Source organism: Odontesthes bonariensis, chromosome 11 (assembly GCF_027942865.1).
Source record: "Odontesthes bonariensis isolate fOdoBon6 chromosome 11, fOdoBon6.hap1, whole genome shotgun sequence".
In the NCBI taxonomy this organism is placed as follows: Eukaryota; Metazoa; Chordata; class Actinopteri; order Atheriniformes; family Atherinopsidae; genus Odontesthes; species Odontesthes bonariensis.
Genome location: NC_134516.1, coordinates 27,094,589 through 27,106,821, shown reverse-complemented (window position 1 = coordinate 27,106,821; position 12,233 = coordinate 27,094,589). Strand labels below are relative to the sequence as shown.

Here is a 12,233-nt window from a genome sequence, read left to right as displayed (position 1 = left end):
AAATTTTTTCAGGTTTTAAAAAGATTTTCCGATGCTGTTGTTTGAAACGGACTTTGGCAAACCCCTAGCTGCTGAGCGAAAATGGCAACCTTCTATCAAGGAATCGAACCCTGTTCCTCCGCTTGACAGGCGGATTCTAAACTTTGACCTTTGAAGAAGATACAGAATGTGTTGCTTGACTGTCGTGCCAATTCTGAGAATACAAGCTGTAAGAGTATCACTGAAAAATTGACAAAAAAAAATCACGTTGCTAAAATCCTTCCATTGTCGAGCATTTGCATGACTGAGAGCGTAAATTGACTGTGGAAGGGGTTCCATGGTGTAAAGGTCAGCACTCTGGACTCTGAATCCAGTGATCCGAGTTCAAATCTCGGTGGAACTTCCAGGTGTGTGCTGTCATGGTTGTGTTCTGGAAAGAAGATGAGTTGAGTAGGCTAGTCAGTTGTGAAAGGACACCAGAGTGCACGATTCCAGCTGAGAGGATCTATGGTATGTGATGTCACACCTCTGTGTTGCTAGTTGAATCTCTTTTGGTTTCCTCTTGCATGTTCATTTACGATGCTTCTATTTATCCATGCTCTCCCAGAGGAGTGTGTTACAATCCCACTTCTGACTCAATTTGTTGCGACTCCAAAATCACTTTCCGTGAGCAACAAAATTTGGGAAAACTTACCTCATTCTTTGGCGTCGGGAACACTAGTGAATAGGCATGGGTTCAGTTTCCATAGTGTAGCGGTTATCACGTTCGCCTAACACACGAAAGGTCCTCAGTTCGAAACTGGGCGGAAACATTACTTGCTCCTCCATTATTTATTTCATCCTTGTGTGAAGATGTATGACTGCACGTTAATGATAGCAACATCAACATATTCATAATTATGGATAGGAGGGGAGCCTCATCTGCTATTCTTGACATGTAAAGTCAATTTTTTAAGGTTTTAAAAAGATTTTCCGATGCTGTTGTTTGAAACGGACTTTGGCAAACCCCTAGCTGCTGAGCGATCACATGGCAACCTTCCATCAAGGAATCGAACCCTGTTCCTCCGCTTGACAGGCGGATTCTAACCTTTGACCATTGAAGAAGATACAGAATGTGTTGCTTGACTGTCGTGCCAATTCTGAGAATACAAGCTGTAAGAGTATCACTGAAAAATTGACAAAAAAAAATCACGTTGCCAAAATCCTTCCATTGTCGAGCATTTGCATGACTGAGAGCGCAAATTGACTGTGGAAGGGGTTCCATGGTGTAAAGGTCAGCACTCTGGACTTTGAATCCAGTGATCCGAGTTCAAATCTCGGTGGAACCTTCAGGTGTGTGCTGTCATGGTTGTGTTCTGGAAAGAAGATGAGTTGAGTAGGCTAGTCAGTTGTGAAAGGACACCAGAGTGCACGATTCCAGCTGAGAGGATCAGTGGTATGTGACGTCACACCTCTGTGTTGCTAGTTGAATCTTTTTTGGTTTCCTCTTGCATGTTCATTTACGATGATTCTATTTATCCATGCTCTCCCAGAGGAGTGTGTTACAATCCCACTTCTGACTCAATTTGTTGCAACTCCACAAACTCTTTCCGCGAGCAACAAAATTTGGGAAAACTTACCTCATTCTTTGGCTTCCGGATCACTAGTGACTAGGCATGGGTTCAGTTTCCGTAGTGTAGTGGTTATCACATTCGCCTAACACGCGAAAGGTCCTCAGTTCGAAACTGGGCGGAAACATTACTTGCTCCTCCATTATTTATTTCATCCTTGTGTGAAGATGTATGACTGCACGTTAATGATAGCAACATCAACATATTCATAATTATGGATAGGAGGGGAGCCTCATCTGCTATTCTTGACATGTAAAGTCAATTTTTTCAGGTTTTAAAAAGATTTTCCGATGCTGTTGTTTGAAACGGACTTTGGCAAACCCCTAGCTGCTGAGCGAAAATGGCAACCTTCCATCAAGGAATCGAACCCTGTTCCTCCGCTTGACAGGCGGATTCTAAACTTTGACCTTTGAAGAAGATACAGAATGTGTTGCTTGACTGTCGTGCCAATTCTGAGAATACAAGCTGTAAGAGTATCACTGAAAAATTGACAAAAAAAAATCACGTTGCTAAAATCCTTCCATTGTCGAGCATTTGCATGACTGAGAGCGTAAATTGACTGTGGAAGGGGTTCCATGGTGTAAAGGTCAGCACTCTGGACTCTGAATCCAGTGATCCGAGTTCAAATCTCGGTGGAACCTTCAGGTGTGTGCTTTCATGGTTGCGTTCTGGAAAGTAGATGAGTTGAGTAGGCTAGTCAGTTGTGAAAGGACACCAGAGTGCACGATTCCAGCTGAGAGGATCAGTGGTATGTGACGTCACACCTCTGTGTTGCTAGTTGAATCTTTTTTGGTTTCCTCTTGCATGTTCATTTACGATGCTTCTATTTATCCATGCTCTCCCAGAGGAGTGTGTTACAATCCCACTTCTGACTCAATTTGTTGCGACTCCAAAATCACTTTCCGTGAGCAACAAAATTTGGGAAAACTTACCTCATTCTTTGGCGTCTGGAACACTAGTGAATAGGCATGGTTCCAGTTTCCGTAGTGTAGTGGTTATCACATTCGCCTAACACGCGAAAGGTCCTCAGTTCGAAACTGGGCGGAAACATTACCTGCTCCTCCATTATTTATCCCACCCTTGTGGGAAGATGTATGACTGCACGTTAATGATAGCAACATCAACATATTCATAATTATGGATAGGAGGGGAGCCTCATCTGCTATCCTTGACATGTAAAGTCAATTTTTTCAGGTTTTAAAAAGATTTTCCGATGCTGTTGTTTGAAACGGACTTTGGCAAACCCCTAGCTGCTGAGCGAAAATGGCAACCTTCCATCAAGGAATCGAACCCTGTTCCTCCGCTTGACAGGCTGATTCTAACCTTTGACCATTGAAGAAGATACAGAATGTGTTGCTTGACTGTCGTGCCAATTCTGAGAATACAAGCTGTAAGAGTATCACTGAAAAATTGACAAAAAAAAATCACGTTGCTAAAATCCTTCCATTGTCGAGCATTTGCATGACTGAGAGCGTAAATTGACTGTGGAAGGGGTTCCATGGTGTAAAGGTCAGCACTCTGGACTCTGAATCCAGTGATCCGAGTTCAAATCTCGGTGGAACCTCCAGGTGTGTGCTGTCATGGTTGTGTTCTGGAAAGAAGATGAGTTGAGTAGGCTAGTCAGTTGTGAAAGGACACCAGAGTGCACGATTCCAGCTGAGAGGATCTATGGTATGTGATGTCACACCTCTGTGTTGCTAGTTGAATCTTTTTTGGTTTCCTCTTGCATGTTCATTTACGATGATTCTATTTATCCATGCTCTCCCAGAGGAGTGTGTTACAATCCCACTTCTGACTCAATTTGTTGCAACTCCACAAACTCTTTCCGCGAGCAACAAAATTTGGGAAAACTTACCTCATTCTTTGGCTTCCGGATCACTAGTGACTAGGCATGGGTTCAGTTTCCGTAGTGTAGTGGTTATCACATTCGCCTAACACGCGAAAGGTCCTCAGTTCGAAACTGGGCGGAAACATTACTTGCTCCTCCATTATTTATTTCATCCTTGTGTGAAGATGTATGACTGCACGTTAATGATAGCAACATCAACATATTCATAATTATGGATAGGAGGGGAGCCTCATCTGCTATTCTTGACATGTAAAGTCAATTTTTTCAGGTTTTAAAAAGATTTTCCGATGCTGTTGTTTGAAACGGACTTTGGCAAACCCCTAGCTGCTGAGCGAAAATGGCAACCTTCCATCAAGGAATCGAACCCTGTTCCTCCGCTTGACAGGCGGATTCTAAACTTTGACCTTTGAAGAAGATACAGAATGTGTTGCTTGACTGTCGTGCCAATTCTGAGAATACAAGCTGTAAGAGTATCACTGAAAAATTGACAAAAAAAAATCACGTTGCTAAAATCCTTCCATTGTCGAGCATTTGCATGACTGAGAGCGTAAATTGACTGTGGAAGGGGTTCCATGGTGTAAAGGTCAGCACTCTGGACTCTGAATCCAGTGATCCGAGTTCAAATCTCGGTGGAACCTTCAGGTGTGTGCTTTCATGGTTGCGTTCTGGAAAGTAGATGAGTTGAGTAGGCTAGTCAGTTGTGAAAGGACACCAGAGTGCACGATTCCAGCTGAGAGGATCTGTGGTATGTGACGTCACACCTCTGTGTTGCTAGTTGAATCTTTTTTGGTTTCCTCTTGCATGTTCATTTACGATGATTCTATTTATCCATGCTCTCCCAGAGGAGTGTGTTACAATCCCACTTCTGACTCAATTTGTTGCGACTCCAAAATCACTTTCCGTGAGCAACAAAATTTGGGAAAACTTACCTCATTCTTTGGCGTCCGGAACACTAGTGAATAGGCATGGTTCCAGTTTCCGTAGTGTAGTGGTTATCACATTCGCCTCACACGCGAAAGGTCCTCAGTTCAAAACTGGGCGGAAACATTACTTGCCCCTCCTTTATTTATTTCATCCTTGTGTGAAGATGTATGACTGCACGTTAATGATAGCAACATCAACATATTCATAATTATGGATAGGAGGGGAGCTTCATCTGCTATTCTTGACATGTAAAGTAAATTTTTTCAGGTTTTAAAAAGATTTTCCGATGCTGTTGTTTGAAACGGACTTTGGCAAACCCCTAGCTGCTGAGCGAAAATGGCAACCTTCCATCAAGGAATCGAACCCTGTTCCTCCGCTTGACAGGCGGATTCTAAACTTTGACCTTTGAAGAAGATACAGAATGTGTTGCTTGACTGTCGTGCCAATTCTGAGAATACAAGCTGTAAGAGTATCACTGAAAAATTGACAAAAAAAAATCACGTTGCTAAAATCCTTCCATTGTCGAGCATTTGCATGACTGAGAGCGTAAATTGACTGTGGAAGGGGTTCCATGGTGTAAAGGTCAGCACTCTGGACTCTGAATCCAGTGATCCGAGTTCAAATCTCGGTGGAACTTCCAGGTGTGTGCTGTCATGGTTGTGTTCTGGAAAGAAGATGAGTTGAGTAGGCTAGTCAGTTGTGAAAGGACACCAGAGTGCACGATTCCAGCTGAGAGGATCAATGGTATGTGATGTCACACCTCTGTGTTGCTAGTTGAATCTCTTTTGGTTTCCTCTTGCATGTTCATTTACGATGCTTCTATTTATCCATGCTCTCCCAGAGGAGTGTGTTACAATCCCACTTCTGACTCAGTTTGTTGCGACTCCAAAATCACTTTCCGTGAGCAACATAATTTGGGAAAACTTACCTCATTCTTTGGCGTCGGGAACACTAGTGAATAGGCATGTGTTCAGTTTCCATAGTGTAGCGGTTATCACGTTCGCCTAACACATGAAAGGTCCTCAGTTCGAAACTGGGCGGAAACATTACTTGCTCCTCCATTATTTATTTCATCCTTGTGTGAAGATGTATGACTGCACGTTAATGATAGCAACATCAACATATTCATAATTATGGATAGGAGGGGAGCCTCATCTGCTATCCTTGACATGTAAAGTCAATTTTTTCAGGTTTTAAAAAGATTTTCCGATGCTGTTGTTTGAAACGGACTTTGGCAAACCCCTAGCTGCTGAGCGAAAATGGCAACCTTCCATCAAGGAATCGAACCCTGTTCCTCCGCTTGACAGGCGGATTCTAACCTTTGACCATTGAAGAAGATACAGAATGTGTTGCTTGACTGTCGTGCCAATTCTGAGAATACAAGCTGTAAGAGTATCACTGAAAAATTGACAAAAAAAAATCACGTTGCTAAAATCCTTCCATTGTCGAGCATTTGCATGACTGAGAGCGTAAATTGACTGTGGAAGGGGTTCCATGGTGTAAAGGTCAGCACTCTGGACTCTGAATCCAGTGATCCGAGTTCAAATCTCGGTGGAACCTCCAGGTGTGTGCTGTCATGGTTGTGTTCTGGAAAGAAGATGAGTTGAGTAGGCTAGTCAGTTGTGAAAGGACACCAGAGTGCACGATTCCAGCTGAGAGGATCTATGGTATGTGATGTCACACCTCTGTGTTGCTAGTTGAATCTTTTTTGGTTTCCTCTTGCATGTTCATTTACGATGATTCTATTTATCCATGCTCTCCCAGAGGAGTGTGTTACAATCCCACTTCTGACTCAATTTGTTGCAACTCCACAAACTCTTTCCGCGAGCAACAAAATTTGGGAAAACTTACCTCATTCTTTGGCTTCCGGATCACTAGTGACTAGGCATGGGTTCAGTTTCCGTAGTGTAGTGGTTATCACATTCGCCTAACACGCGAAAGGTCCTCAGTTCGAAACTGGGCGGAAACATTACTTGCTCCTCCATTATTTATTTCATCCTTGTGTGAAGATGTATGACTGCACGTTAATGATAGCAACATCAACATATTCATAATTATGGATAGGAGGGGAGCCCCCTCATCTGCTATTCTTGACATGTAAAGTCAATTTTTTCAGGTTTTAAAAAGATTTTCCGATGCTGTTGTTTGAAACGGACTTTGGCAAACCCCTAGCTGCTGAGCGAAAATGGCAACCTTCCATCAAGGAATCGAACCCTGTTCCTCCGCTTGACAGGCGGATTCTAAACTTTGACCTTTGAAGAAGATACAGAATGTGTTGCTTGACTGTCGTGCCAATTCTGAGAATACAAGCTGTAAGAGTATCACTGAAAAATTGACAAAAAAAAATCACGTTGCTAAAATCCTTCCATTGTCGAGCATTTGCATGACTGAGAGCGTAAATTGACTGTGGAAGGGGTTCCATGGTGTAAAGGTCAGCACTCTGGACTCTGAATCCAGTGATCCGAGTTCAAATCTCGGTGGAACCTTCAGGTGTGTGCTTTCATGGTTGCGTTCTGGAAAGTAGATGAGTTGAGTAGGCTAGTCAGTTGTGAAAGGACACCAGAGTGCACGATTCCAGCTGAGAGGATCTGTGGTATGTGACGTCACACCTCTGTGTTGCTAGTTGAATCTTTTTTGGTTTCCTCTTGCATGTTCATTTACGATGATTCTATTTATCCATGCTCTCCCAGAGGAGTGTGTTACAATCCCACTTCTGACTCAATTTGTTGCGACTCCAAAATCACTTTCCGTGAGCAACAAAATTTGGGAAAACTTACCTCATTCTTTGGCGTCCGGAACACTAGTGACTAGGCATGGTTCCAGTTTCCGTAGTGTAGTGGTTATCACATTCACCTCACACGCGAAAGGTCCTCAGTTCGAAACTGGGCGGAAACATTACTTGCCCCTCCTTTATTTATTTCATCCTTGTGTGAAGATGTATGACTGCACGTTAATTATAGCAACATCAACATATTCATAATTATGGATAGGAGGGGAGCCTCATCTGCTATTCTTGACATGTAAAGTCAATTTTTTAAGGTTTTAAAAAGATTTTCCGATGCTGTTGTTTGAAACGGACTTTGGCAAACCCCTAGCTGCTGAGCGAAAATGGCAACCTTCCATCAAGGAATCGAACCCTGTTCCTCCGCTTGACAGGCGGATTCTAACCTTTGACCATTGAAGAAGATACAGAATGTGTTGCTTGACTGTCGTGCCAATTCTGAGAATACAAGCTGTAAGAGTATCACTGAAAAATTGACAAAAAAAATCACGTTGCTAAAATCCTTCCATTGTCGAGCATTTGCATGACTGAGAGCGTAAATTGACTGTGGAAGGGGTTCCATGGTGTAAAGGTCAGCACTCTGGACTCTGAATCCAGTGATCCGAGTTCAAATCTCGGTGGAACCTCCAGGTGTGTGCTGTCATGGTTGCGTTCTGGAAAGTAGATGAGTTGAGTAGGCTAGTCAGTTGTGAAAGGACACCAGAGTGCACGATTCCAGCTGAGAGGATCTATGGTATGTGATGTCACACCTCTGTGTTGCTAGTTGAATCTCTTTTGGTTTCCTCTTGCATGTTCATTTACGATGCTTCTATTTATCCATGCTCTCCCAGAGGAGTGTGTTACAATCCCACTTCTGACTCAATTTGTTGCGACTCCAAAATCACTTTCCGTGAGCAACAAAATTTGGGAAAACTTACCTCATTCTTTGGCGTCGGGAACACTAGTGAATAGGCATGGGTTCAGTTTCCATAGTGTAGCGGTTATCACGTTCGCCTAACACACGAAAGGTCCTCAGTTCGAAACTGGGCGGAAACATTACTTGCTCCTCCATTATTTATTTCATCCTTGTGTGAAGATGTATGACTGCACGTTAATGATAGCAACATCAACATATTCATAATTATGGATAGGAGGGGAGCCTCATCTGCTATTCTTGACATGTAAAGTCAATTTTTTAAGGTTTTAAAAAGATTTTCCGATGCTGTTGTTTGAAACGGACTTTGGCAAACCCCTAGCTGCTGAGCGATCACATGGCAACCTTCCATCAAGGAATCGAACCCTGTTCCTCCGCTTGACAGGCGGATTCTAACCTTTGACCATTGAAGAAGATACAGAATGTGTTGCTTGACTGTCGTGCCAATTCTGAGAATACAAGCTGTAAGAGTATCACTGAAAAATTGACAAAAAAAAATCACGTTGCCAAAATCCTTCCATTGTCGAGCATTTGCATGACTGAGAGCGCAAATTGACTGTGGAAGGGGTTCCATGGTGTAAAGGTCAGCACTCTGGACTTTGAATCCAGTGATCCGAGTTCAAATCTCGGTGGAACCTTCAGGTGTGTGCTGTCATGGTTGTGTTCTGGAAAGAAGATGAGTTGAGTAGGCTAGTCAGTTGTGAAAGGACACCAGAGTGCACGATTCCAGCTGAGAGGATCAGTGGTATGTGACGTCACACCTCTGTGTTGCTAGTTGAATCTTTTTTGGTTTCCTCTTGCATGTTCATTTACGATGATTCTATTTATCCATGCTCTCCCAGAGGAGTGTGTTACAATCCCACTTCTGACTCAATTTGTTGCAACTCCACAAACTCTTTCCGCGAGCAACAAAATTTGGGAAAACTTACCTCATTCTTTGGCTTCCGGATCACTAGTGACTAGGCATGGGTTCAGTTTCCGTAGTGTAGTGGTTATCACATTCGCCTAACACGCGAAAGGTCCTCAGTTCGAAACTGGGCGGAAACATTACTTGCTCCTCCATTATTTATTTCATCCTTGTGTGAAGATGTATGACTGCACGTTAATGATAGCAACATCAACATATTCATAATTATGGATAGGAGGGGAGCCTCATCTGCTATTCTTGACATGTAAAGTCAATTTTTTCAGGTTTTAAAAAGATTTTCCGATGCTGTTGTTTGAAACGGACTTTGGCAAACCCCTAGCTGCTGAGCGAAAATGGCAACCTTCCATCAAGGAATCGAACCCTGTTCCTCCGCTTGACAGGCGGATTCTAAACTTTGACCTTTGAAGAAGATACAGAATGTGTTGCTTGACTGTCGTGCCAATTCTGAGAATACAAGCTGTAAGAGTATCACTGAAAAATTGACAAAAAAAAATCACGTTGCTAAAATCCTTCCATTGTCGAGCATTTGCATGACTGAGAGCGTAAATTGACTGTGGAAGGGGTTCCATGGTGTAAAGGTCAGCACTCTGGACTCTGAATCCAGTGATCCGAGTTCAAATCTCGGTGGAACCTTCAGGTGTGTGCTTTCATGGTTGCGTTCTGGAAAGTAGATGAGTTGAGTAGGCTAGTCAGTTGTGAAAGGACACCAGAGTGCACGATTCCAGCTGAGAGGATCAGTGGTATGTGACGTCACACCTCTGTGTTGCTAGTTGAATCTTTTTTGGTTTCCTCTTGCATGTTCATTTACGATGCTTCTATTTATCCATGCTCTCCCAGAGGAGTGTGTTACAATCCCACTTCTGACTCAATTTGTTGCGACTCCAAAATCACTTTCCGTGAGCAACAAAATTTGGGAAAACTTACCTCATTCTTTGGCGTCTGGAACACTAGTGAATAGGCATGGTTCCAGTTTCCGTAGTGTAGTGGTTATCACATTCGCCTAACACGCGAAAGGTCCTCAGTTCGAAACTGGGCGGAAACATTACCTGCTCCTCCATTATTTATCCCACCCTTGTGGGAAGATGTATGACTGCACGTTAATGATAGCAACATCAACATATTCATAATTATGGATAGGAGGGGAGCCTCATCTGCTATCCTTGACATGTAAAGTCAATTTTTTCAGGTTTTAAAAAGATTTTCCGATGCTGTTGTTTGAAACGGACTTTGGCAAACCCCTAGCTGCTGAGCGAAAATGGCAACCTTCCATCAAGGAATCGAACCCTGTTCCTCCGCTTGACAGGCTGATTCTAACCTTTGACCATTGAAGAAGATACAGAATGTGTTGCTTGACTGTCGTGCCAATTCTGAGAATACAAGCTGTAAGAGTATCACTGAAAAATTGACAAAAAAAAATCACGTTGCTAAAATCCTTCCATTGTCGAGCATTTGCATGACTGAGAGCGTAAATTGACTGTGGAAGGGGTTCCATGGTGTAAAGGTCAGCACTCTGGACTCTGAATCCAGTGATCCGAGTTCAAATCTCGGTGGAACCTCCAGGTGTGTGCTGTCATGGTTGTGTTCTGGAAAGAAGATGAGTTGAGTAGGCTAGTCAGTTGTGAAAGGACACCAGAGTGCACGATTCCAGCTGAGAGGATCTATGGTATGTGATGTCACACCTCTGTGTTGCTAGTTGAATCTTTTTTGGTTTCCTCTTGCATGTTCATTTACGATGATTCTATTTATCCATGCTCTCCCAGAGGAGTGTGTTACAATCCCACTTCTGACTCAATTTGTTGCAACTCCACAAACTCTTTCCGCGAGCAACAAAATTTGGGAAAACTTACCTCATTCTTTGGCTTCCGGATCACTAGTGACTAGGCATGGGTTCAGTTTCCGTAGTGTAGTGGTTATCACATTCGCCTAACACGCGAAAGGTCCTCAGTTCGAAACTGGGCGGAAACATTACTTGCTCCTCCATTATTTATTTCATCCTTGTGTGAAGATGTATGACTGCACGTTAATGATAGCAACATCAACATATTCATAATTATGGATAGGAGGGGAGCCTCATCTGCTATTCTTGACATGTAAAGTCAATTTTTTCAGGTTTTAAAAAGATTTTCCGATGCTGTTGTTTGAAACGGACTTTGGCAAACCCCTAGCTGCTGAGCGAAAATGGCAACCTTCCATCAAGGAATCGAACCCTGTTCCTCCGCTTGACAGGCGGATTCTAAACTTTGACCTTTGAAGAAGATACAGAATGTGTTGCTTGACTGTCGTGCCAATTCTGAGAATACAAGCTGTAAGAGTATCACTGAAAAATTGACAAAAAAAAATCACGTTGCTAAAATCCTTCCATTGTCGAGCATTTGCATGACTGAGAGCGTAAATTGACTGTGGAAGGGGTTCCATGGTGTAAAGGTCAGCACTCTGGACTCTGAATCCAGTGATCCGAGTTCAAATCTCGGTGGAACCTTCAGGTGTGTGCTTTCATGGTTGCGTTCTGGAAAGTAGATGAGTTGAGTAGGCTAGTCAGTTGTGAAAGGACACCAGAGTGCACGATTCCAGCTGAGAGGATCTGTGGTATGTGACGTCACACCTCTGTGTTGCTAGTTGAATCTTTTTTGGTTTCCTCTTGCATGTTCATTTACGATGATTCTATTTATCCATGCTCTCCCAGAGGAGTGTGTTACAATCCCACTTCTGACTCAATTTGTTGCGACTCCAAAATCACTTTCCGTGAGCAACAAAATTTGGGAAAACTTACCTCATTCTTTGGCGTCCGGAACACTAGTGAATAGGCATGGTTCCAGTTTCCGTAGTGTAGTGGTTATCACATTCGCCTCGCACGCGAAAGGTCCTCAGTTCAAAACTGGGCGGAAACATTACTTGCCCCTCCTTTATTTATTTCATCCTTGTGTGAAGATGTATGACTGCACGTTAATGATAGCAACATCAACATATTCATAATTATGGATAGGAGGGGAGCTTCATCTGCTATTCTTGACATGTAAAGTAAATTTTTTCAGGTTTTAAAAAGATTTTCCGATGCTGTTGTTTGAAACGGACTTTGGCAAACCCCTAGCTGCTGAGCGAAAATGGCAACCTTCCATCAAGGAATCGAACCCTGTTCCTCCGCTTGACAGGCGGATTCTAAACTTTGACCTTTGAAGAAGATACAGAATGTGTTGCTTGACTGTCGTGCCAATTCTGAGAATACAAGCTGTAAGAGTATCACTGAAAAA

The 12,233-nt window shown here is 42.9% G+C and overlaps 21 non-coding genes across 21 annotated transcripts; all 21 read left to right on the top strand.

Annotated features, from left to right (window-relative positions):
- The first annotated feature begins 1,235 nt into the window (after positions 1-1,235).
- Positions 1,236-1,307, top strand: trnaq-uug (transfer RNA glutamine (anticodon UUG)). Its single transcript has one exon. It is a non-coding gene; the product is annotated as a tRNA-Gln (tRNA).
- A 336-nt stretch (positions 1,308-1,643) lies between these two features.
- On the top strand, positions 1,644-1,716 carry trnav-aac (transfer RNA valine (anticodon AAC)). The gene has a single exon. It is a non-coding gene; the product is annotated as a tRNA-Val (tRNA).
- A 442-nt stretch (positions 1,717-2,158) lies between these two features.
- On the top strand, positions 2,159-2,230 carry trnaq-cug (transfer RNA glutamine (anticodon CUG)). The gene has a single exon. It is a non-coding gene; the product is annotated as a tRNA-Gln (tRNA).
- Positions 2,231-2,566: 336 nt separating this feature from the next.
- trnav-aac (transfer RNA valine (anticodon AAC)) lies at positions 2,567-2,639 on the top strand. The gene has a single exon. It is a non-coding gene; the product is annotated as a tRNA-Val (tRNA).
- A 442-nt stretch (positions 2,640-3,081) lies between these two features.
- trnaq-cug (transfer RNA glutamine (anticodon CUG)) lies at positions 3,082-3,153 on the top strand. Its single transcript has one exon. It is a non-coding gene; the product is annotated as a tRNA-Gln (tRNA).
- Positions 3,154-3,489: 336 nt separating this feature from the next.
- trnav-aac (transfer RNA valine (anticodon AAC)) lies at positions 3,490-3,562 on the top strand. The gene has a single exon. It is a non-coding gene; the product is annotated as a tRNA-Val (tRNA).
- A 442-nt stretch (positions 3,563-4,004) lies between these two features.
- Positions 4,005-4,076, top strand: trnaq-cug (transfer RNA glutamine (anticodon CUG)). Its single transcript has one exon. It is a non-coding gene; the product is annotated as a tRNA-Gln (tRNA).
- A 336-nt stretch (positions 4,077-4,412) lies between these two features.
- On the top strand, positions 4,413-4,485 carry trnav-cac (transfer RNA valine (anticodon CAC)). The gene has a single exon. It is a non-coding gene; the product is annotated as a tRNA-Val (tRNA).
- A 1,365-nt stretch (positions 4,486-5,850) lies between these two features.
- trnaq-cug (transfer RNA glutamine (anticodon CUG)) lies at positions 5,851-5,922 on the top strand. Its single transcript has one exon. It is a non-coding gene; the product is annotated as a tRNA-Gln (tRNA).
- Positions 5,923-6,258: 336 nt separating this feature from the next.
- trnav-aac (transfer RNA valine (anticodon AAC)) lies at positions 6,259-6,331 on the top strand. Its single transcript has one exon. It is a non-coding gene; the product is annotated as a tRNA-Val (tRNA).
- A 445-nt stretch (positions 6,332-6,776) lies between these two features.
- Positions 6,777-6,848, top strand: trnaq-cug (transfer RNA glutamine (anticodon CUG)). The gene has a single exon. It is a non-coding gene; the product is annotated as a tRNA-Gln (tRNA).
- Positions 6,849-7,184: 336 nt separating this feature from the next.
- trnav-cac (transfer RNA valine (anticodon CAC)) lies at positions 7,185-7,257 on the top strand. The gene has a single exon. It is a non-coding gene; the product is annotated as a tRNA-Val (tRNA).
- A 441-nt stretch (positions 7,258-7,698) lies between these two features.
- Positions 7,699-7,770, top strand: trnaq-cug (transfer RNA glutamine (anticodon CUG)). The gene has a single exon. It is a non-coding gene; the product is annotated as a tRNA-Gln (tRNA).
- Positions 7,771-8,623: 853 nt separating this feature from the next.
- trnaq-uug (transfer RNA glutamine (anticodon UUG)) lies at positions 8,624-8,695 on the top strand. Its single transcript has one exon. It is a non-coding gene; the product is annotated as a tRNA-Gln (tRNA).
- Positions 8,696-9,031: 336 nt separating this feature from the next.
- Positions 9,032-9,104, top strand: trnav-aac (transfer RNA valine (anticodon AAC)). Its single transcript has one exon. It is a non-coding gene; the product is annotated as a tRNA-Val (tRNA).
- A 442-nt stretch (positions 9,105-9,546) lies between these two features.
- trnaq-cug (transfer RNA glutamine (anticodon CUG)) lies at positions 9,547-9,618 on the top strand. Its single transcript has one exon. It is a non-coding gene; the product is annotated as a tRNA-Gln (tRNA).
- Positions 9,619-9,954: 336 nt separating this feature from the next.
- On the top strand, positions 9,955-10,027 carry trnav-aac (transfer RNA valine (anticodon AAC)). The gene has a single exon. It is a non-coding gene; the product is annotated as a tRNA-Val (tRNA).
- Positions 10,028-10,469: 442 nt separating this feature from the next.
- Positions 10,470-10,541, top strand: trnaq-cug (transfer RNA glutamine (anticodon CUG)). Its single transcript has one exon. It is a non-coding gene; the product is annotated as a tRNA-Gln (tRNA).
- A 336-nt stretch (positions 10,542-10,877) lies between these two features.
- Positions 10,878-10,950, top strand: trnav-aac (transfer RNA valine (anticodon AAC)). Its single transcript has one exon. It is a non-coding gene; the product is annotated as a tRNA-Val (tRNA).
- Positions 10,951-11,392: 442 nt separating this feature from the next.
- On the top strand, positions 11,393-11,464 carry trnaq-cug (transfer RNA glutamine (anticodon CUG)). Its single transcript has one exon. It is a non-coding gene; the product is annotated as a tRNA-Gln (tRNA).
- A 336-nt stretch (positions 11,465-11,800) lies between these two features.
- Positions 11,801-11,873, top strand: trnaa-cgc (transfer RNA alanine (anticodon CGC)). The gene has a single exon. It is a non-coding gene; the product is annotated as a tRNA-Ala (tRNA).
- Positions 11,874-12,233: the final 360 nt, after the last annotated feature.